This window comes from Trachypithecus francoisi, unplaced genomic scaffold (genome assembly GCF_009764315.1).
Source record: "Trachypithecus francoisi isolate TF-2019V2 unplaced genomic scaffold, Tfra_2.0 Lachesis_group17, whole genome shotgun sequence".
NCBI classification, from domain to species: domain Eukaryota; kingdom Metazoa; phylum Chordata; class Mammalia; order Primates; family Cercopithecidae; genus Trachypithecus; species Trachypithecus francoisi.
In genome coordinates, this window is record NW_022681462.1 from 54,516,667 (window position 1) to 54,541,038 (window position 24,372).

The 24,372-nt window shown below is 37.5% G+C and overlaps 1 long non-coding RNA gene across 1 annotated transcript; it reads right to left on the bottom strand.

Annotated features, from left to right (window-relative positions):
* Positions 1-21,543: 21,543 nt before the first annotated feature.
* LOC117062982 lies at positions 21,544-23,568 on the bottom strand. Its single transcript, XR_004428653.1, has 3 exons — positions 23,438-23,568; positions 23,226-23,300; positions 21,544-21,818 (listed from the first exon to the last, which is right to left on the bottom strand). It is a non-coding gene; the product is annotated as an uncharacterized LOC117062982 (long non-coding RNA).
* Between the last annotated feature and the right edge of the window lie 804 nt (positions 23,569-24,372).

A 24,372-nucleotide genomic window follows, 5' to 3' on the forward strand; every position in this document is an offset into this window, starting at 1 on the left:
TGGAAGAAGCAGTTGTTACACAGATGCACAGGTATCAGTGTAAGGACAAAGGAAACATAAAAAGCAAGGCATCTTGACACCTGAAAGGAACTCATAATTCTCCAATCAAAAATAAATTGTTAAAATCTCAGGTAAAGAATTCAAAATACTGATTTTAAAGATACAAGAGAATTCTGAAAAACAATACAGATAAATTTAAAATATATATAAATCAGGATGTGAATGAGAAATTTACCAAAAAGGCAAATAAAACAAAGAACCAAATAGAAATTCTAAAACTGAAGAATTTGTTAAATCAAATATAAAATACAATGGAAAGCTTTAATAGACTAAATCAAGCAGAAAAAATAATTTCAGAATGAGAAAAGTCATTGTGACATTTGGAACAGTATAAAGTTAAATCAAAGATCAAGCAGAAAAAATATTTTCAGGATGAGAAAAGTCTTCATGACATTTGCAACGATATAAAATGACTAAATATTGATATTTCCATGGGTGAAGAAAGAACAAAAAGGTTAAATAACGTATTTAATGAAATATTAGGTGACAACTTCCCAAGACTAGCTAGAGACCTAGGATTCCAGATACAGGATGCCCAAAGATCTCCAAACAGATATAATGCTCAAAGGTCTTCTTGATGACACATTATAATCAAATTGTCTAAAGTTAAGGCAAAAGGAAGGATACCAAAAGCAAGAAAAGAAAAGTGTCTAGTCACCTATAAAGGAACTAACAGTGGATTTCTCAGCAGAAACTTTACAGGTCAGGAGATAATATGATAATGTATTCAGAGTGCTAAAACAACAACAACAACAACAACAAAACCTCAACCAAAGATACTATTATCCTTGTTGCAGAGTTATCTTCATGAATGAAAATAAAGCCTTTCCTAGAGAAGCAAATTTTAAGGCAATTGGTCACTCCTATGCTGGTCCTACATGAAATGCTCAAGGGAGTCTCAAACTTGGAAGTGAAAGGATGACAACTACCATCAAAAAAATACATGAAAGTTTAAAACTCACTGGTAAACCAAACACACAAATGAGGAAGAGGAAGGACACAGATGGCGTCACTAAATTATAACATCAAACCACAAAGACAAACAGTAAGAGAAAATGAATGGAAGAAAAAACATGCAAAACAACCAAAAAGCAATTAACAATGTGACAGTAACAAAGACTCACATATGAGGAGTAATTTTGAATGTAAATCGATTAAATTGTACACTTAAAAGATACAGACTGGCTGAGTGGATAAAGAAACGTGATCCAACTATATGCTACCCACAAGAAAATGCACTTTATCTGTAAAGGCACGTAGACTCAAAGAGACGGAAAAAGATATTCCATGCAAATGGAAAGCAAAATCAAGCAGGAGTAGCTATACCAACATTAAATAAAACACACTTTAAGTCAAACTCAGGAAAAATGACAAAGAAGTTCACTACATAATGATAAATTGATCAGTCTAGCAAGGGAATGTAATGATTCTAAATATATATACACCCAGCACTGGAGCATCCAGATTTATAAAGCAAATATTATTACATCTAAAGAGATAGACTTCAATACAATAATAGTTGGTTACTTCAACACTCACTTTTAGCATTAGACAGATCAACTAGATAGAAAGTTAATAAAGGTGTATTGGATTTACACTGAACTCTAGATCAAATGGACCTTATGAATTTGAAGGAACATTTTATCCAATAACTCCAGAATATACATTTTTCTCATCAATACATGAAACATCCTGTATAGACTATATGTCAGGCCACAAAACAAACCTCAACAAATTTTTGAAAATTGAAATCATTTCAAGTATCTTCTCAGATGACAAGGGAACAAAACTACAGATCAACCCCAAGAGAAACTTTGGAAGCTACACAAATACATGAAAATTAAAAATCATGCTCCTCAACAACCCTTGGGTCAATAAAGAAATTAAGATGGCAATCAAAATTTTCTTAACACAAATGGAAACAGAAATGCAACTTACTAAAACTTTTGAAATACTGCAAAAGCAGTACTGAAAGGTAAGTTTATAGCAGTAAATGCCTACATAAAAAAAAGCAGTAAGATTTTGAATAAATAATCAATGATATGCCTTAAGGAACTGGAAAAGCAAAAACAAACCTTTTATTAACCAGAATAAAAGAAATAAAGATCAGAGCAAAAGTAAACAAAACAGACTGAAAAACAATACATAGGATCAGTGAAAAAGGTGTACTTAAAAAAAGATAAACAAAATTGGTAAGACTAACCAAGCAGAAAAGAGAGAAGAAGACTCAAATACAATCAAAATTTTAAAAAGGAGACTTTACTGCTGGTACAACAGATGTACAAAAGATCATGAGAGAATTTTATGAATAGCTATGTACTAACAAACTGGAAAACCTAGAAGAAATGGAGAAATTCCTGAAAGCATACAACCTACCAAGATTAAATTAGAATTAAATAGAAAGTCTGCAAAAACAGTAACAAGTAGCAAGATTAAATCAGAAATAAAAAGATCCCCAATACAGAAAAGCCTAGTATAGGATGGATTCAAAGCCAAATTCTACCAAACATAAAAGAACTAGTACCAATCCTCGTCAAACTATTCCAAAAAATTGATGAAGAGGGAACCCTCAGTAATTCATTGTATGAGGCCAGCATTACCCTGATACCAAAGCCAGACAAGGACTCAACAGAAAACTGTATGCCAGTATCTCTGATGAACGTAGACACAAAAATCCTCAGCAAAACATAGCAAACTGAATCCAGCAGCACATCAAAATGGTCATATAACGTGACCAAGTGGATTTTATCTCAGGGATGCAAGAATAATTAACATATGCAAATCAATAAGTATGATATATCACATAAACAGAATGGAAGACAGAAACCATATAATTGTCTCAAAAGACACGGGAAAAGCATTTGATGAAATTCAGCATTTCTTCAAGATAAGCGTTCTCAACGAAGAGGCATAGAGGAAACTTAACTCAAAATAGTGAAAGCCATGTGTGACAAACCCACAGCTAACATCACACTGACTCAGGTAAAGCTGAAAGCCTTTTATCTAAGATCTGGAGCAAAACAAGGATGCCTGCTTTCACCATACCTATTCAGTATAGTACTGGAAGTCATAGCTGGAGCAAGAGAAAGAAAGAAAAGGCAATCAAGCTAGAAAAGAAAAAGTCACATTGTCCCTCTTTGCTGTTCATATAATCTTACATTTAGAAAACCCTAAATACTTCACCAATGAATTCCTAGATTTGACAAATTCAGTCAAGTTGCAGAATACAAAATCAGTGTCCATCAATCAATAGTATTTTATATACCAGTAATGAGCTAGTTTAGAAATAAATCAATATGGTAATCCCATTTAAAATACCCACAAAAAATAAATAAATGCCTTGGAATTAATTTAACAAAGGAGCTGAAAGATCTCTGCAAAGAAAGCTATAAAACACTGATAAAAGAAATTGAAGAGGACACAAACAAATGGAAGATGTATGCTCAGGGATCGGAAGAATGAATATCAGTAAGATGACCATACTGACCAAAGCAATCTACAGATGTAATGCAATCTCTGTGCAAATACCAATGCCATTTTTCACAGAAATAGAAAAAGCAATTCTAAAGTTCTCATGGAACCAAAAATAAGCTGAATAGTCATAGCAATCTTGAGTTGAATATTTATGTAAAGGAAAATAAATCTATGTATCAAAGGGATACCTGCATTTATATGTTTGTCATAGCACTTATTCACAATAGCAAAGATACAGAATGAGCCTAAGTGTCAATCAACAGATGATGAATACATAAAGAAAATGTGTGTGTGTGTGTATACGCACACACACACACTCTAAAATACTCTAAAACACACAATACTCTAATACACACAAGTACTCTAAATACTCTAAATACACACACACTCTCAAATACTCTAAAACATACTCTAGGCCGGGCGCGGTGGCTCAAGCCTGTAATCCCAGCACTTTGGGAGGCCGAGACGGGTGGATCACGAGGTCAGGAGATCGAGACTGTCCTGGCTAACACGGTGAAACCCCGTCTCTACTAAAAAATACAAAAAACTAGTCAGGCGTGGTGGCGGGCGCCTGTAGTCCCAGCTACTCGGGAGGCTGAGGCAGGAGAATGGCGTGAACCCGGGAGGCAGAGCTTGCAGTGAGCTGAAGTGAACTGAGATCCGGCCACTGCACTCCAGTCTGGGCGGCAGAGCGAGACTCCATCTCAAAAATAAACAAACAAACAAACAAATAAAACATACTCTAAAATACTCTAAATACACAAAATACTCTACACATAATACTCTAAATATACAAAATAAATACTCTAAATACACAAAATACTCTAAATACACACAAACATACTCTAAAATACTCTAAAAAACACTCTAAAATACTCAGCCATAAAAAAGAATGAAATCCTGTCATTTACAACATGAAGGAACTTGAGGTCATAATGTTAAGTGAAATGAGCCAGTCACAGAAAGACAGATGGTACATGTTCTCATTCATATGTGGGTGCTAAAAATCTGATCATATGGAGGTAGAGAATAAAATGATAGATATTAAAGCCTGGGAAGGGTGTGTGAATGAGAGGGGAGGATACAAAGAGATTGTCTAGTGGGATTTAAACTTCCCTTTAGCTCATTGATCTGATCTGCTTTATTACATTTATATTATGAAATGGGTTTCTCAATACAATCTGGTACCTGTAGTAGAAAAATTGACAAATTTTTTTAAAGGGACGGATAATAAATGTTTCAGGAGTTGCAAGCCATATAGTCTCTGTCACAACTACTCAACTCTGCCATTACGGAAGAAAGCAGCTGTAAACACTATGTAATGCATGGATATGCACCATGCTGCAATAAAACTTTATTTACAGAAACAAACTTTGGGCTAGATTTTGCCTTCAAGATGTAGTTTGCTTTCACCTGCTATAGTTGTTACAAATGTTTTATCTTATGAGAACTCAAGTAGTGTCTGTTGTCTAGGTGCTAGTTAGTCATACAAGGGACCTTTTGTATGAAATATAGTAACTTCTAAAAGGCGGGCAGAATTTACCAATGCACCAATGAAGGGGATGGTCTTGTGAACCCTCAACATACCATCCCACTTTGATATGCCATGTTTCCTTTATATATGAGGCTGAATTAGAGGAAGGTATTTCCACAGTATAATCTTCCCTAGGAAGGTAACTTATGCTCAGGAAGTGTGAAAATCAATTTATACAGGAAGTAAACACTTTAATACTCTGCAGACACATTACTTTTGTTTTTTGTTTTTTTCTTTTGCAATGACATCATCAACTGTCATTAGTCCAATTAAAAACAGCATTTTTATAGAAAATCAGTGACTGGTATATATTAGGTTCTCAGTAAATATTTGTTGAATAAATGAATGATGATCACCCTAGCGTTTGGGTCATTTGTGTGTTTCTCCACACTAACAAATTGCTTTCTAGGTCACCTCAGGGTAACTGATGGCAGTCCCACGTGTTCTTTTTTAGATATATGCATTTTGATAGACGCAGTAGCAAAATCTCCTAGAACCAAAACAGGCTGGGCACATTTAAAATAAACACTGCAAACTCATTTTGACACTCTTTTCTGGTATGGTAGTTATCATTCTTTCCATTCTTTAGGTTTAAGTGTCCACAGTATTTTCACTTTACAAACACCAGTCCTTCTTTTACAATAATTCCTGTGACATATGTCAGTTCAAATAAATGAATATTTCCATTTCCAGTTGCCCATTCCCCCACGTGTCCTTTCAGCACAGGCAGTGAGGCTGCCCAGGTGCCAGGTGTTATGCTCGATACTGAAGAGTCAAAGACAAAAAACTCATGCTTTTTATTTAGTTAGGCAGTAGACATTTAAATAGATCATTATATTCTGCTATAGTAAACTTTTTAAAAGTAGCTTATGATTATAAAGGATTGAACAGTTAACCCTGATGGAGCCTTTACTCTGTTGAGTTCAAAGAGCAATTTAGGTTCAATAATTAATAATAAAAGGAAAAAAATCATTTTAAAGGAAATATCATATAGAAAGGCCCAGAGGCTTAAGCAAATGAGATACATTCAGGAAAGAATAACTGGGGGACTGCCTGAAGATTACCTGCTTAGTAGTGGCAGAAAAATGAGGGTTTTAATATAGCCAATGAAGATTTAGTATAGGCTGGGCACGGTAGCTCACTCCTGCAATCCTAACGCTTTGGGAGGCTGAGGCAGGTGTATCATTTGAGGTCAGAAATTTGAGATCAGTCTGCCCAGCGTGGTGAAACCCTATCTCTACTAAAAACACAAAAATTAGCTGGAAATCATTTGAACCTGGGAGGCAGAGGGCACAGTGAGCCGAGATCATGCCACTGTACTCCAGCCTGGGCAACAGAGCAAGACTCCGTCTCAAAAAAAAAAAAAAAAACACAAAACTTTACTATATACCATATATACCATGCTAAGGAGCTGAAAATCATTCTAATAGGCAAAGGAGAGTCACTAAATTATTTCAGAGATAGTGCGAATGTGAGCATATTTATAGTACAAAAACATTACCTTGGGATAATTGGGAGGGTAGATTTACAAGGCTAGAGAATGGAGGTAGGAAGACCAGTAAAGACTGTAATAATCTAGAAGAATTATGAGACCTATATTAAGGCAGTATAGAAGGGAGACTCTGGAAACCTATATTAGGGTAGTGCCCAGGGAAATAAGTCGGGAGAGAAAAAGATGAAGGTTGTTTTGAAGTGGACCCCCAGAAGATTCAATGACTGATCAGATGACATTAGATAGCAGAGAATGATGAACTACTGATGAGTCCCAATGTTGGTCATGAGGTATTTTTCTCAAGAAGTGGGATTTAAGAAAGACGACAGGCTCATTTTTGGCCATGTTGTGTTTGAAGATGTGGTTAGGCATTCAGGTGAGAGCACTGGGCAATGACTTATTTGGCAATTAAACAAGTTACCACATATCGTTTTTGAGGTATTTTATTTGATTTTCTATTTATTTATTTATTTTATTTTTATTTATTTATTTTTTTTGAGACGGAGTCTCGCTCTGTCGCCCAGGCTGGAGTGCAGTGGCCGGATCTCAGCTCACTGCAAGCTCCGCCTCCCAGGTTTATGCCATTCTCCTGCCTCAGCCTCCCGAGTAGCTGGGACTACAGGCGCCCGCCACCTCGCCCAGCTAGTTTTTTGTATTTTTTAGTAGAAACGGGGTTTCACCGTTTTAGCCAGGATGGTCTCGATCTCCTGACCTCGTGATCTGCCCGTCTCGGCCTCCCAAAGTGCTGGGATTACAGGCTTGAGCCACTGCGCCCGGCCTTATTTGATTTTTTGTTTAACTCTTCTCACAACTTTCCAAGATAGAGAAAGTTAAATCCATTTTCAATTAAGATAATTGAGGTTCAGAGAAATTTAAGTAACTCGCCCAATGTTACAGTGGGAGTTAGTGGCCGACTAAATATTTTAAACTGTATCTCCCTGATTTCATTGTATCTTACTCATTCTGCTGTATGATTCAGCTTTTGGTGGAAATGAAAAGTTTCTGTGTTAATATATTGTCTGACTTATCTGATTGGACATGTATTTTGTATCATTGTGTTTTCTGTACAAAAGCATTGAGTAACTGAAAGTCTTTTTTCTTCTTTTTCATGGCATTGCCTGCTGACTACACATAACATTTGATGTAATATAAATGTGCAGAAGGTAGGAATCGTTTAAAGGAGGAGAAGGTGAAAAAATTAAACAGAAAATGGAGAGAGAAAGCAATGTAAGCTTTTCTCACATTTTTATCTTCAAAATTATAACAATACAAATGAAGTAATCCGTTCCTCATGCAGAGGCTGGAGGGTAAGAGGACGCTCCGTGTATGTACTTTTTCCGATCCTCCCTGGTTGTACATTCAACCGTTAGCTGATTCTTTGTGAATCCAATGGGAGAAGATACTTGGAGCCTCCCTAAAGTTTTGTGTTTGTTTATTATTCTTTGCAGGCTTAAGGGGACATACTCTGTGAAAACAGGCAGGGTAGGGAAACACTGACGTCGCACAGCATGAAATATGCAGCATGCTGCCTACGTTGTGGGCATCAGGGACATTGCCAGTTATAGGGCAGTTAGAAACACGTTTTTCTCTCTTGTTTTGAATTTAGATTGTGCTGTTTCTGAGAACTGATGATTGTCTGGAATGGTTTGGTGTACATGTGTTCATGCATCGGAAATGTGTTTCAACAATTATTAGGTGCTTAGAGAAACAACAAAGTAAATTCATATTGATAAGAAGTCCTCAAAGGGGCTGGGTTTAGCACACCTAAGTTTATGATGCACTATTCAGATGGCACTTCCAAAGCACTTTCTCTCTGCTCTATCCTTATATGATAATTTTGTAATGTATTAAATAAGTCAGATTTGGGAAATTGCACAAATGCCTGCTACTCTTGTTTATTGAGTGCTTATGGGAGAAGAGAGATGGACCCTGGAGGGAATCTAACTCCTGTGAGTAGATGTGTGGAGTCCGGCACTATAGAGAGCTCAAGGTGCTCTCAGGGAAGGTGTAGAGAGTGGAAAGTCTAGAATTTTTTTTTTTTTTTTTTTTTGAGGCGGAGTCTCGCTCTGTCGCCGGACTGGAGTGCAGTGGCCAGATCTCAGCTCTCTGCAAGCTCCGCCTCCCGGGTTTACGCCATTCTCCTGCCTCAGCCTCCCGAGTAGCTGGGACTACAGGCGCCCGCCACCTCGCCTGGCTAGTTTTTGTATTTTTAGTAGAGACGGGGTTTCACCGTGTTAGCCAGGATGGTCTCGATCTCCTGACCTCGTGATCCGCCCATCTCGGCCTCCCAAAGTGCTGGGATTACAGGCTTGAGCCACCGCGCCCGGCCGAAAGTCTAGAATTTATGTGTGCTAGGGTCTCATTATGGCAGCATGGTTGGAAGAGGAGTCTATAGGATCTTTCTTAAAGTTGTGTCTGCATGGCATATATGATAGGTAAGCTATTTACATTAATATTGGGTGTATGTTTAGAATAACTTGATAAAGGGAGTTGTTGCAGACGGACCCCACTCCCACTCACACATATGTGTTGTACACATGCGAACACAGAGCCACCACTAGGTGCCACACAGTGTGGTCTTAAGGTCAGAGGAGCAAGGTTAGGACCTTGGGTGCATCTCTAAAAGAAATTATTCAGTCCTTTCTTCTGGACTACGAGGAAGGTCACACGTAGTGTTTTAAAATTCTTTAATTTATACTTCGCTCTTTGAAAATTTTTCCATTATGTTAGTAAAATCTTGTATTTCATGTCAGATTTTTATGGTAGTGGTGTAGGTAGAGGTAAGGGATAGTGTTATAAAGGAAAACTATAAAGTAGGGTGATTATATATATATTTTTTCCAAGCAGGGCCACTTTTACAGAAAGTGATCCTCCTTGGAAAAGTGGTGCAATTAATACATATGCCAGGGCAGTTGACAAAAACCAGTCGCAGGCAGACCAGTATGTATGGTCTTCCTGATATAAGGTCTGCGTGTTGAGTGGGGGTGCCTCCCAGAGCAGAGGCCTTTGTCTTGTGTTAATATTGCATGGAAAGCTAGTGAGTCTGTGAGTTCTAGGCTGTTATTTGGTAGAGAGCAATGGCAGTAATGTGGGATCCTCTGGTAGTCAGTTCTTCCCACTCCTCTACCCTTTATCCCTTATCTTTCCATAGTATCCCCAAATAAGTCATCTCTACATGGGTTACAAAAGAAAGACATGTGAAAATGTTGAAGTCAGCAACCAGGGCAGTACGTTAAGTCAGAAAGAAATATTTATATAGAAACCCTGATTTCGCTGTGCACAGAGGCTCAAAGGAGAATGAAGGAAAATCATTTCTTCCATAGGTTTCTTTTATTGCTTGCTCCCTATAGAGAGGGAATGGGCCGTGGTTTTCAAGAAGTTGGTAATTTCTTGAGAAAGTTAGTAAACCATGTACAAAGCTCCCCCTCTTCTTTCTCAATAGGTGCCTGGGGTATTGGAGCATCTGGCCGGGGTGGGTCCTGACATCTGCTGACCCTGTTTGAGTGTCATCACCCTCTACTTGCTATTTTGAAGGAAAATATTTGTAACTTTCTCTTTAGAAAATATAATTCCACTTAATATTCTTGGAGGTGGAAGCTGTCTCAGAAAGATAACATTATTTTGTTTCATTGAGTTTAGATTCCAGAAATGGCTATAAAACTATCGTTTGTGTGGTCATGCCACCATGATTTATATAGACAGAGGCCATTATACTGATTCAGCATTCCAATCATCTTGATAATGGATCCTAATTATTACACTCTTCTGGTACCTAAAAACAATTGCAAACCAGAATGAAGACTGTTTGAAGAACAAGACTATCATATTTCTATTTTTATCACAACTCTGAATTTTGAAGAAAAAAATAAATTAGAACTGTTAATTATGCAAATCTCACATGACCTTGTGGCTGAAAGATGGACTATAGAAGCAAGGCTGTTGATAGCAATTTAAGGTTTATAGCTGTGAGACATGTAGAAGAATCCATTGGGAGAACAAGTACTCGCTGCCAAAATCAGAGATTAAGAAGTGAACACATTTCTTTCTTCTTTGACAACTGAGGCCCAGATTTAGCCTCCTATTTGCCTTTAAGGGAGCATTCACCCACTGGACTTTACTCACTGTTTCTCCAATATCAGTGCTTCTGGTTAGTTTCAAACACAGGAACATGCGGAATGGACTGTTAATTCCCCTGGCACTTGCTAATGAGGGAGAAGACACCTGTGTTCCTAACTCTGGCCTCTTAGCAAGGAGGGAGGGCTGATCAGAATCTCTTCCCGAAGCAAGAAGAGTGATTTCTTACTTAGACTGTTACCCACTTTCTTTTCTGTATTTTTCTTGCTGCTGCTTTCTGTAATATTGTTTACTTTCTTTGCATTCTATCTTCAACTCCTCTATTTCTTCTCCTTGCTTAATCTACCCATCTTCATTGTTATTCTTGCCACTGCTGTTGTTTTGTTGTTTCTAAAAAACTCTCTTTTTATGACTTTATTTTTCTTTTCTGCCTCAAGTACTTCACAGACAAATTTCTTTATAAAGTCATGGGAATAGTCAAGATTGGAATGTAACTTGTCGAAAATAGAACTTCAAGTGTTTGGTGCAGCCAGGCATTATATAGTCCTAGGGCTATTCTTCAAGACTCACTGACTTTCTCTCACTCTGTCATTGTCTGCAACCACATCCACATCTCCAGCAACATCCACACTCACAGTCACATCCACACCCTCATCCACATACATAGCTACATCCACATACAGAGTCATATCCACATTCATAGTGACATTCACACCCTCTTCCACACGTACAGTCATATCCACGGTCACAACCATGTCCTCATCCACATACATAACTACATCCACATGCAGTCACATCTACATTCACAGTGACATCCACCCCCTCTTCCACATCTACACTCATATCCACAGTCACTTCCATATCCTCATCCACATCCACAGCCACATCCATATCCACAGCCACATCCACAATCACAGCTACATCCACGCACACAGTCACATTCCTTATCTACATCTACATCCTCAGCAACATGCACATCCACAGCCACAGCCACATCTTCATTCACCTCCAGTCTCCACATCCGCATCCATATCCTCATTCACATCCACAGCAACATGAGTATCCCCAGCCACATCAACATCCTCATCCACATCCACAGTCATGTCCACATCCATATTCACATCCACATCTGCAGCTACATCCACATCCACATCCACTGCTACATCCACAGCCACAGCCTCATCCATATCCTCATTCACATCCACAGCAGCATGAGTATCCACAGCCACATCAACATCCTCATCCACATCCATAGTCAGGTCCACATCCATATCCACATCTATAGCTACATCCACACCCACATCCACATCCACTGCCACATCCACAGCCACAGCCACAGCCTTATCCATAGCCTCATTCACATCCACAGCCACATCAACATCCTCATCTACGTCGACATCCTCATCTACAATCACATTCACATCCACATCCACATCCACAGCCACATCCACAGCCACAGCCTCATCCATATCCTCATTCACATCCACAGCCACATCAACATCCTCATCCACATCCACATCCTCATCCACAATCACAGTCACATCCATATCCACAGCAACAGTCACAGCCTCATCCATATCCTCATTCACATCCACATCCTCATCCACATTCACAGTCACATCCACATCTACATCCACATTTACAGTTACATCCACATCCACTGCCACATCCACATCCACTGCCACATCCACATCCACAGCCACAGCCTCATCCATATCCTTATTCACATCCATAGCCACATCAACATCCTCGTCTACATCAACATCCTCATCCACAATCACAGTCACATCCACATCCACATCCACATCTACAGCTATATCCACATCCACATCCACATCCACTACCACATCAACAGCCACAGCCACAGCCTCATCCATATCCTCATTCACATCAACATCCTCATCCACAATCACAATCACATCCACATCCACATCCACATCTACAGCTATATCTACATCCACATCCACTACCACATCCACAGCCACAGCCACAGCCTCATCCATATCCTCATCCACATCCACAGCCACATCAACATCCTCATCCACATCCACAGTCACATCCACAGCCACAGCCATAGCCACAACCACATCCACAGCCATAGCCACATTCTTATTCACATCCACAGCCACATCCTCATCCACATCCATAGCCACATCCACCTCCAAGTCCTCATCCACATCCAACATTTTCATCCACATTTACGTCACATCCACATCCTTATCCTTGTCCACAGCTACATCCACAGCCACATCCACATGCTTATTCACATTCACAGTCACACCCACATCCACATCCACATCCACAGCCACATCCACACCCATATTCACAGCCACACTAACACTCGCATCCGCATCCAAAGCCACATCCACAGCCACTGACCATTTTTTTTCTGTTACATTTATTGTCAGTTTTAGGTTCATATCCCTACTAGGCTGGTTTAATCAGTTACTGTGTATATGGCTCAGTCTCTTTTAGATAAGTCATTCATCATTTGAAATCCTTCCACTCACTGGTTATTCTCCAACATAGTGACAACAGCCTTCCCACTACCTTAGAATCACTTGCCTGCAAAGCTTTTAAAATTCAGATACATAGTCTTTATAAAAACTAACAACTTAGTTTTTATAAAGCTCTCTGAGTATCTGCAAAGTGCAGCCAAGATGAAGAACCTTGTACCTAGAAAGACTGTACAGCTAGCAGCTGCTTGGACTCCTCAATATGTTTCTAAACACAACTGGGGTCTATTAAGACCACAGAGCCCTGCCTCATACCAAGAATCAGGGATCAACTCTATCTTCATTCCATGTGATTTGCAGTAATATAAGGAGCACTAAGGCAATACAAAAAAAGTTAATGTTATTGTGAAATTACCATATGCCAATTACATTGTCAAGTGTTTATGTAGAGAGTCTCATCCCATTTACAGATAAAGAAATTTGTTACTTAACTTCTCTCAGAAGTAACATGCCTGAAGTCACAGGTAATACATGGCAGAGCTTACTGTTCTGCTGATGCTAAAACTTCTGCTCTTATAACAATGCTCTGAATTGACTCCCTGTATTTGATAATTACAATAAAGTCGGTCTGCTTGACTAGCTTGGGGAATAATAAGTGAGTTATTATAGCTCCATGGTCCATTTGCTTTCTTCACTGCATATCTCCCACCCCTTTGCGTTTCCGTAGTTCAAAGTTTGGCTACAAATAGTCCTGTTGCTCCTCACCTTCCACAGTATTTGATCCTTACACATGACCATTAATGAGTTCACTCAGCTTTCATGAGTCAGTCCTCATTCGTTCGGAAGAGTCATTGGATACTGGACCTACTTGCTGATGTTGTCTCATACTATCACAGAGTCTTTGTTACTGCCCTTGTGCAAATGTACACATCATTCAAGCCTTTCACACTGGTTTTCAAAACCAACTCCCCAGAGAGCAAGCAATTGGCAATTTCTTTTGCTTAAAGAACATGATGCTCTCCTTCCTCCTTATTCTATATCATTAGCCCAAATGAAACAATTTTAGAATCTGCATTAGGAACTCTTAAGATTGAGTTGGTCTGTTTATGACAGAGAATATTTCAAGGCAGAATTTACCCTGCTTCAAATAAAATGGACTTGCAAGAAAAGCCTTCATCAAATCATTTATTCTGAGCCTCTCTGATCTCATGACATTTTAATGCAAGCTATAACAGTATTTGCTTCAAACTCTTTATAGTTAATGTTGTTTAAATTATTCTCTATTATATAGTTTATGGAAATATATTCTTCTATATAAAAATGAGAGTAATTTTTAGCAGCAGACTGCATTTAATATGTTAGATTTAATAAACAAAGTCACATTTGTATGTGGGACATTTTCCCAGAACATAATCAAGTATGGCAGGATGGTTATGAGAAGCTCAGTTCCTTGATGTATGTATCAGCTTAAGAGCTTGTCACCTACCTTGACTCATTAATTCTAGTACTTTGTGAAAGTGAAACTTCCTGTTGTCTGCAAAACACTGTGAGGCATTTAACACATGACAAGCCTTTAGATCACATTGCCTCTATGTGCATTCTGAATGCAAATATATCTCTGCAGTAGTGGCTGGCATCAGAATATTAAAATAGGCAATGCATTCTGCACTATCACGTCAGGCTATATCTACGATACATGTGCTCGAGGCTCATAATCTCAACTCTCAACTTCTGCTAAGTTTTTGGTAGATTTACTGGATTCTAAAATGAAATTTGGAAAGATGACTTCATACCCAAGGTCAGATTGCTTTTTAGCTTATAAATGACAAGTGAACTGGCATTTTGCAAAAACATTCTTTAGATAATGGGTTCTGCCCTGCTCACTGCTCTGGTTAGATCATTAGACTTTGTGGTTAAGGTCAGCTTCAAGGGAAAGAATTTATACGGTATTTCCTGAAACTGGTCTAAATTGTGTGTAATGGTAATAAATAGTAATTACCCAATGCACTTCTAATGTGCATCTATTGGTGGAGTGACTGTGAAATTTTAAATTAAAAGGTAATTTTGTGAGGTTAACTTAGGAACAAATTTATGAGTACTCAAAGTCTATTTTGCTTTAAATTCCAAAGGCTGCTTATATAATTTCTTATGGGCTTATTATTTATAAACCTTGCTTAATGCCTTGTCATCTCCGAAAGATCAGGCAGTATATCTCTTCCCAAGGCTCACCTCTTACTACTTTGTCCTGTATAACAAATTTATTTCTGATATATTTTCTTTCAATTTCTTCATACCAGATCCCCTCCGTAAAATTCCTCCTTTCACCTCCTTCTGATGTTTTTGCTAACTCTAAATGATATTTTAGCTGATTTTAATTTAGGTTAATTGACCCTGGAAACAGTTGGTTTAAAACCAACAAACATTTAAGAGTAGTTGTGATTTTTCTCTTAATATTTATGGAAAATAGATTAATGTTTGACAAAATTATAAGCTATTTGGAGAGCCATATTTGCACATATAAAAAATTCATATGAAAATTCAAACATATAATTGCATATAATAAAATGCCACTTATCTTAGTTACCTGTGACACAGAATATGCCCAATGTTTTATAGCGATTGTACCCTCTTCTCAAATACCCATCAGAACACCCAAGCATCCCTTGAATGGGTAAGCCTATTGATAAGGCTTTGCAGAAGAGTTTTTATTAAAACAGGACAGTGCATGATATTAGACCTCTGAAGTAGACATATACAATGGTCTAGAGTCCTATGGTGTCTTAATTTCTCATAAGGGATCCTTTCTCCAGCATTGTGTACATTCTCTGGGTGAAGCATTCTCAACTGATTGAGGTCATTTTTTTTTTCCCCCTACATGACTAGTTTGGAATCTAAACTGTAGACATTGTTTCACATTACTCGACCTCACTGATGTCCCAGGTGTTGACAATTCCCTTGGACATGACATATTTTTACAGGGTGTATCTTCTGACCAGGGACTGAAAATTTTGGAACAGATCCAAAGGACATATACATATAATGTCTAGTCTTTTTCAAGAAAGGACAGTTGGCAAATGAATACAACTGAATTGAATGTATATATAGTATTGTCCTATTTTTCTAGTTCTGTCTCAGACCAGTTAAAATTGACCAGAGATTGGCATTTTTCTAATCATGTACCCTTGGAAAAGTCTGTTATATTACATGCCCACGAATTTACCTTTAACTCACTACAAGTCAAGAGTCACCACAAATTTTACCTGATTTCTATTTTATTTAAGTGCATAATATGTCCAGTCATTCATTTATAAAGATTACTGTGACAGCAGCTTATAGCTTGGAAGGAATGGGCAGAGAAGGAGAAATGTAGAAGCAGAGAAAAGACTTGGGGGTACTAAGTAATGATCCATTGAAGACTGAAAAGACCTGAATAAAACAAGAGAAGTGTAGCAGAGGATACATCAACAAGAGACATTTTTCAAGTGAAATCCATATGGCTGGGTATCAGACTGGATTTTGTATGTAAAAGAAATAGAAAAGTCAAAGATGACTACAGCATTTCCAACTTTCGTCACTAGGAGTTAGGTCATGCCACAGGAAAAAGAGGCACAGGAGAAAGAACTTCGAAATGGATTTCAGTTTACAATCACAATTTGCATACTTTGAGGGTCAGGTAGATTTTTGTGTCTCTAGAGTGGCTGGACCCTGTCTCTTCTTTGGGACTCAGTTCTGCCTTGGTAGAACTGGAACAGTTTTCTTCCCTATCGGGAAATTGCTCCACTGCCTACTCACAGAGTCAAACTGAAAACATAGAACTGTTTCTTCATATCTCATTTTCTTTTATATTCACAACCAAATCAGTTACAAAGTCCTGCCATTTCTATCTCTGAACACATTTTGAGTTTGTACTTTTCTCTACTTTTACCCCTATTATCTTGGATGGTACAACCGTCTTTTGGACCACTGCAATGTTTCATAACAATTGCCTCCCTATTTCTTCTCTGAATCCTTTCCTTTTTCAAGCAAAAGCCAAAATGCTGTTTTGACATACAAATCAGATTATATCATACCTCTGCTGAAACCCTTTAGCAGATTCCCATTTCAGGCAGAATAATATTCAGACCATTTATCATAGCCTGCACAAATTTTCAAAAAATAATTTTCTATCTTTCCTTTGCCCTTATCCAGTACCTTTCCACCTCATTCACTCCTCCTCAACCACATTACCTCCTTGCCAGCTCTTTGCTGTGTCCCAACCACATTGAAAGTTTATTCCTGCCTTGGGATCTTTGCTCCTGCTGTTAGCTCTACCTTTTACATCCATATTGCCGTATGGCTGACTCCTTGGTATCCATTAGTTTTCAGTCACATTTGAACTTATCAGAGTGGTCTTTCCTGGCCTCTCAAATCAAGCCACCCTTTTTCATCTTCACATTATCCTTTTTAATGTTTTCCAATTTATCTTTTAAATGTGTGTGTGTGTGTGTGTGTGTGTGTGTGTGTGTGTGTGTTTAGTCATTTAGGATCTCTTTTCTGCAGTCTAGAATGTTAAGTTCTATAATAGCAGTCATCTTGCTGCTTTGTTTACTGTTACTGTTATATCCAAACACATTGAACAGGTTGTGACATATAGTCAGCACTCTATATTTGCTCAGTGAATGTGTGATGTAATGCATGAGTTAGGACAAATCTAAGCAAAAGGAAGGGATGCTGAGAAAGTATTCGTAGGTTATTCTAAACTAACTTCAGATTCCTCTAACCATGGTGAGGAGTCATTCTGAGTCTGGATAGTACCAGAAGCTACAGGAGATAACAACAACCAGGTACCTGTCAGAAAGAGTGTAGGGACAGACCCAGACAAACGTTTTTCCTGGCCAGTGTATTAAACCCATTCTATTCTCTGCCCAAATATTGCCTAGCTTGCACACTGACATCCACATCAAAGAAACTCAAAGCCTCATTTCCCCATTTAAGCAGAGTGAACTGTGTTTACTTGAGTCCCCACCTGGCCATCCTGCTGTATGCCTCCATGGCTATTATCTTTTCCTCGTCGTCTTCCATAGCTACTCTAGCCAGGACTTTCAGATCTTTCAGAACCTTGTCATTTGCTCTACCATGACTCAAACTGGACAATTTTAAAACATTGCGAATTGATGTCATCAAAGGTTTAACAGTTTCACTTTCAGCTGGGCCCTTGTGCTGCTTTTAATTTTCTTTTACTTCACCTCAGTCTATTTTATTATGTCCACATATGGATTTTTAGGAGCAGCTTTAACATATCTATATGGAAGAGCAAAGGGTTGGTAATCTGGTTGGAAGGAGAGCCTAGAAGACTTACCTTGAATTTACATTTGCATAATAGCATTTTGTTTGCATTTAGTTTGTGTATCCGTAAAATAGCAGAAGTATCTGAAGAGACTTTCAGTCATGCTTATGTGAAGATTGAGAGACAGTTCACAGTCCATGTTCATATCTATTATTCATATCTATCATTATCATTACTTGAGTTTGGTGGTGGCTCCCTAGACACCATGAAATGCTAAGCTTTATTCTGCCCAAGCTGTCTCTTGGCTGCACTACTCTAAATTTTCTATATCTTTATGATTCTCCTGGGTTCTCATTCTCCAGTAGTAAACTCTTCTCTTTGGAGCAAACAATAAAGATATCAGGCACAAAGACATAAATGCTCAAATCCCATTTCTTCTTCTTCTAAACTTACCTGTTTCTTTACTTTGTAGTGTGTTTCTTACCACTTGTTTCAAAAGGAGAAAGACCACTGCTCTCCAAGACAAATCTTCTCGTGGGGTTTCATCCTGTTCCTTATCTCCTTTGTGATCTTTTCCCATCAATCATACCAACTTTCTTATAATTTCAGTATTTCTCTATATTGCTTTCTTCTCTTCAGTCTTACAAATATGACCAAATCATAAATATTGCACAGAAGATCCCCTTTTGCCATTTCCTTGGTATAATTTACTTTTCAATCCATCATAATCTTTAGAGAAATTTTTATTGCAAAGATCATTAATAACTTCCACCCTAACTATGCTTGACCTTTTTGTATAAAATGACTATTGACTCAATCCCATATTCTTTAAATTCTCTCTTATTTGACTTAGATATTATCATTCATTCATTTATTCATTCATTTATTCCTATATTCATCCTTTGTTATGAACCAGGAACTGTTGCCAGGTCCTGGTAATATAGTAATAAACTAGATGACATTTTTAGAACTTAGACATAAAAAAGGAATAAAAAATAACCGATGTGATACATGCTTTTATTAATGTATTTACAGAGCACTATGTGGGCAGAGAGGAAGGAGAAGCCGACCCTGTGTGTTAGTTAGGGGAGGGGGTTCTAGAAAATATTCTCTAAGTAAGCCCTCTGAGTTGAGTCCTTGAAGAATACCAGTTTTCAATGATATACAGGAATGAGAATAAGATAATTGGAATAAGAGAGTTCCTTCAGTTTAGAGAAGCAGCTCACACTGAGGCACAGAGGTGTGAGAGCACACTGACTTCAGGGGCTGCTAACTGGAGATACCTTCATTATGGAACTAGGAGGAGAGTAAGGGCCTTATCACAGAGCACTATGTATGGCATGCTAGAGCACTTAGACTAAAGCAAGTGGAAGCTACAGGAACACTTAGTGCCGGGATCAGATTTGCACCTTAGGTGTATCACTCTGCCTATGGGATGGAAGGTTGAATGCAGTTAGGGGAAAGAAGGAAGAAAGCAAATAGCTAGTATGAAGACAAAAAAACTATCTGAAAAAGGCAATCTGGAAACTGTAATGTCCCACTATGGTTTAGTGGTTTTATGCTGGGAATAGATTGGTCTGGAATGATTCCAAAAGAACAGGACTAAGAAAAGTCTGTAACTGGTTGTAAGTAGCCCCAGATTCCCTTTCAAGGTTCTATTCTGAATTTTCCCTTTCTATATAATTACTTTGATTACTGTTCCAAGAAAGATCTTGCTGTATTTTATATTTGGCTTATGTTTCCTTTAAGTGTTCTTATATCTCTACCCCACGGAGAATTCTCATCTTCTATCCTAAAGTTAGTTACCTCTAGGGAGGCTCCTATGATTCTATATCCCCTTGTATATATATTTATATCTGTATTCATTTATATGTATATGTATTTCTATACGTATCAAGCACTCCACACTTTCAGAATAGCCTATGGTGAGTGTATCTCTATGTGTTCTAACTATATTATGAGTTTTTTGCTTTTGTTCATTAGACAAACACTCTTTTGCACTAGGATTATGTACTGTTTTGCACTAGGAAAACTCTAGGATTATGCCTGGAACACAGTAGTGCCTTAATAGATGTCTTTTTGAGTTGAATCTCAGCTACCTTGACCAGTATGATATTGTTTTGCTGAGTGTTTTAGAGAAAAATTAAAAGTAAGACATTGAAAATAATTGAAATAATGAGAAGACAAGGGAGAATTTTATACTGGTTGCAATTATATAGTTAATAGTGTAAATTATTGGGAAACTAGATTATTAGGAAACTAGCCAACCATAATTTGGCTAACCTTCTAGACAAATTGTACTCCTCTTACCACAGGGCTGGTGACATTACTTTGTCTGTAAATGGCAGAGTAAGTCGCACAGGGATTGAGAATTGCACATTGGCTATCATAAAAGCCTTAGAAGGAAATCTGTAATTAGTAGCATGGTTGTCTCAGAATCACGTAATGTAAAAACTTAGGATGATTTATGGGCTAACAACTGGACTTTAATAATCTCTGGAGCTTTCTGAAGTACACATTTAATCAGATCTTCTCCTTTCAGTAAGATGATAAACATGGAGTCAGAATAGTTAGACAAATGACTGAGAGGCCCAGGAAATCATTACACTGCTGTTAAAAATCAATCAGCCCTTGCTTGTCCTTCATGAGTGTGTTGGGTACAGACGACAGGCTATGTACCTCTGTATACCCATGTATGGCCCTGTATAACCCTCAGTCACTAACATATTGTTGTCACTCTTAATCTGGATACAAATATTTTCTTTAGTTTATTTGAGGAAAAGATAGCACTTGAGTACCAATATATTTTAAATTAAATATTTAACAACAAGAACAAAAATATCCCAACTATTATAATTACTTATCTAAAAAATTCATTAGTAGTAATGTCTTTAAAATTTCAAACAAGATATCAAACTTCTGAAATGTGATGCTGAACCAACATTTAAATTCCATCCCTAGTGCCTAAGCACTTTGTGCTTAGCCGTGTTAGCTGTCACTGCATATTAGAGCATACGGTGACCTTATTCCTATACTTGATTGCTCCTTGAACAGAAACATGTTTCCTGAGATAAATAACTGTCATCTTTATAAATATGTCTGGCACATGTGATAATGAAATGAACACAGACAGGTATCAGCGATTACATTTTGTTTTAATTGCTTTCTGAGAAACTTGTGACATTTTGTTAAAATACAGCAAAACCAAGGAAAACATTAACTGTAAATACATCTGGGTAGGTAGAGTTACTGGTATTACACAGAAATAGAGCTTCCTGAGAACATCTACTTTCTAAAGTTCTTCTTGGTTTTACATGCAGAGACGGTGATTGCAATAGTTTCTTCTTTAGAGTAAATGACTTCACAAATGGAGACCAAGTGTCATATGTTGGCAGAAAAACAAATTTACACACATTGTGAGGCACTTGTCAAGGTGTCCAAGTGAGGTATATGAAGACATCCCTAGAAATTGTTAGATTATTATAAACTCTATACAGATAAATGGGCCAGGGATGGTCAGTGGCTCAGAAAGCTTCCAGGAAGGAAGGAATTGGGTACTAATAACAGGTACCAGCAATCCGTAATCACAATTCTCCTACCATAGGTTCCTTTCAAGAAACTTTTGCCAGCTAACTAGCAAAAATACTCATCTCCTTTCCTTCATATACCAAAGACTAGCAATTGATTCATTTCTATTTTAATTAATTTTTAAAAGCTTAATACCTTTAGGAGTACAAGTCATTTTTGGGTACATGGATGAATTGTATAGTAGTGAAATCTGAACTTTTAGTGTACCTGTCACCTGAATAGTACACGTTGTACCTAATAGATAATTTTTCATGCTTTATCCTCCTCTCACCCTCTCTTCTTCTGAGTCTTCAGTGTCTGTTATACTACTCTACATGCCATTGTATACCCATAGCTCAGCTCCCACTTACAAGTGAGAATATGCAATATTTGGTTTTTGATCTCTAGGTTACTTCATTTAGGATAATGGTTTTCAATTCCATCCAAATTACTGCAAAATACATTATTTTGTTATTTTTTTATGACTGGGGAGTATTCCATGGTATGTGTGATGTATTACACATATATCACATTTTGTTTATCCACTCATTGATTGACGAACTCTTATATTGATTCCATATCTTCACAATTGTGAATTGTGCTGTGATAAACATGTATATGCAGGTGTTTTTTTTTTTTTGATGTAATGACTTCTTTTCCTTTGGGTAGATACCCGGTAGGGGGATTGCTGGATTGAGTGGCAGATCTCAGCAATTGCTTTCTAATGAATTCTTCTGCCCTCAAGACTTACTTGTATTTTTTATTTTAACAATGTTTTATAGTCAGTATTATATTGGGAAATAAAAATGCTTAATATAAATTTTCTTGAGCTTGCTTATCCTAGAGATTCACTTAATACATATGAGTGGGAAAGTGTAGTATAAATAACTTTTATGTATTCTGTTTTCTACCTGAAAACAAAAACACACAGGAAAAATGTCAATGTTTTGCTAGGGAAGGGGTGGTATCATAGTATTGACTTAATTTTGCGTGACTTGAGAACTTGGACTGTTAAAAGAAATTCCATTATTCTAACCCTTTAGATGGGAAAAGATGGAGGTTCTCCCACTAAATCAGAACTATTAAGAACTAAATCAGTACTATTAAGAGAAGAACTTATTAACTGGGGCAACATGCATATTCATATGTAAAATATTTTTCTATTCTTCTACCTCCTTCACCCAAATTGAAATAGATGAAATAAACGTGTAAACTAGGAATTTTTCTTAAACACTGTTGAAATCAAGTTTGTTTACTTTTAGAGTGTAAGACTACACATCAGTTTAAGCTGGATATAAATACCTCTTGAAGAAAGTTGTAAGCTCTTGTCAAATCCAACTAGATTTTTTTCTTCTTAAGATTCTTCACGTGTAATTTCTAAAAATTAAAAAAAATTAACTTGAGGTGGATACAACTCAAAAAAATACGTGTTCCTCTCTGTAGTCGATTTGTTTTATTGGAATCCATGAATCTCTTTATAGTAATAAGGATATCACTGGATCAAGATACTTTACCTGGGCACCTGTGAAGAAGGTACTTCTGAGAAATGTAGTTTGGGGCCACTTCAAGTTAGTGGATCCAGCTTAAGTAGTGAGGTGGCTGGATGGTTTATATACGGGGCACCCAGTCTTTGCCATTACTTTTAGGATTTTCCTGATCTCTAGAAAACCAATGAATGTGTTCTAGAATGTCTTTTATCTTCTCATGACTCATATATGATACTTAGAATATCAATTCTAGACCTGATAAACCTATAGCAGACATCAGAGTAGATTGAGAAGATTGTAGCCTTGGATTTAAAACACACACTTTATTCATAATAAGGGTTAGGAACTCTCAGTGCTTTCAATTGTGTTTCCAAATGCTGACTGAGAAGCAAACAATTCATATGGGACACTGGAATTTGAACAGACTAGACGTCTCTGGAATAAATGAAACCTGGCAATCTGCGAAAGCTACATTGGGAATTTGCTGGGATTTTCAGTGTTATTGGAGAGATAGTATTTTGTTGTTGTTGTTTTTGTTTTTGTTTGGCTTTTTGAGACAGGGTCTTGCTCTGTCAGCCAGGCTGGAGTGCAGTGGCTGTATCTCAGCTCACAGCAATCTCAAACTCCTGGCCTCCGGGAATCCTCTCATCTTAGCCTCCCAAGCAGCTGAAACTACAGGGTTTCACCACCATAGCCAGTTAATTTTTAAACATTTTTGTAGAGATAGGGTCTCACTATGTTGCCCAAGCTGGTCTTGAACTCTGGGTTCAAGAGATCCCCCCACCTTGGCTTCCGAAAGTGCTGGAATTACAGATGTGAGCCACTGCACTTGACCTTAGTATGATAATTTGAAATCATTGATTGGTGATTTGGTTTAAGTTTCTAGATAGATGAAGATTCAGTATATAATAAAATATCCGTAATCTTTTCTTTTCTTTTCTTCTTCTTTTTTTTTTTTTTTA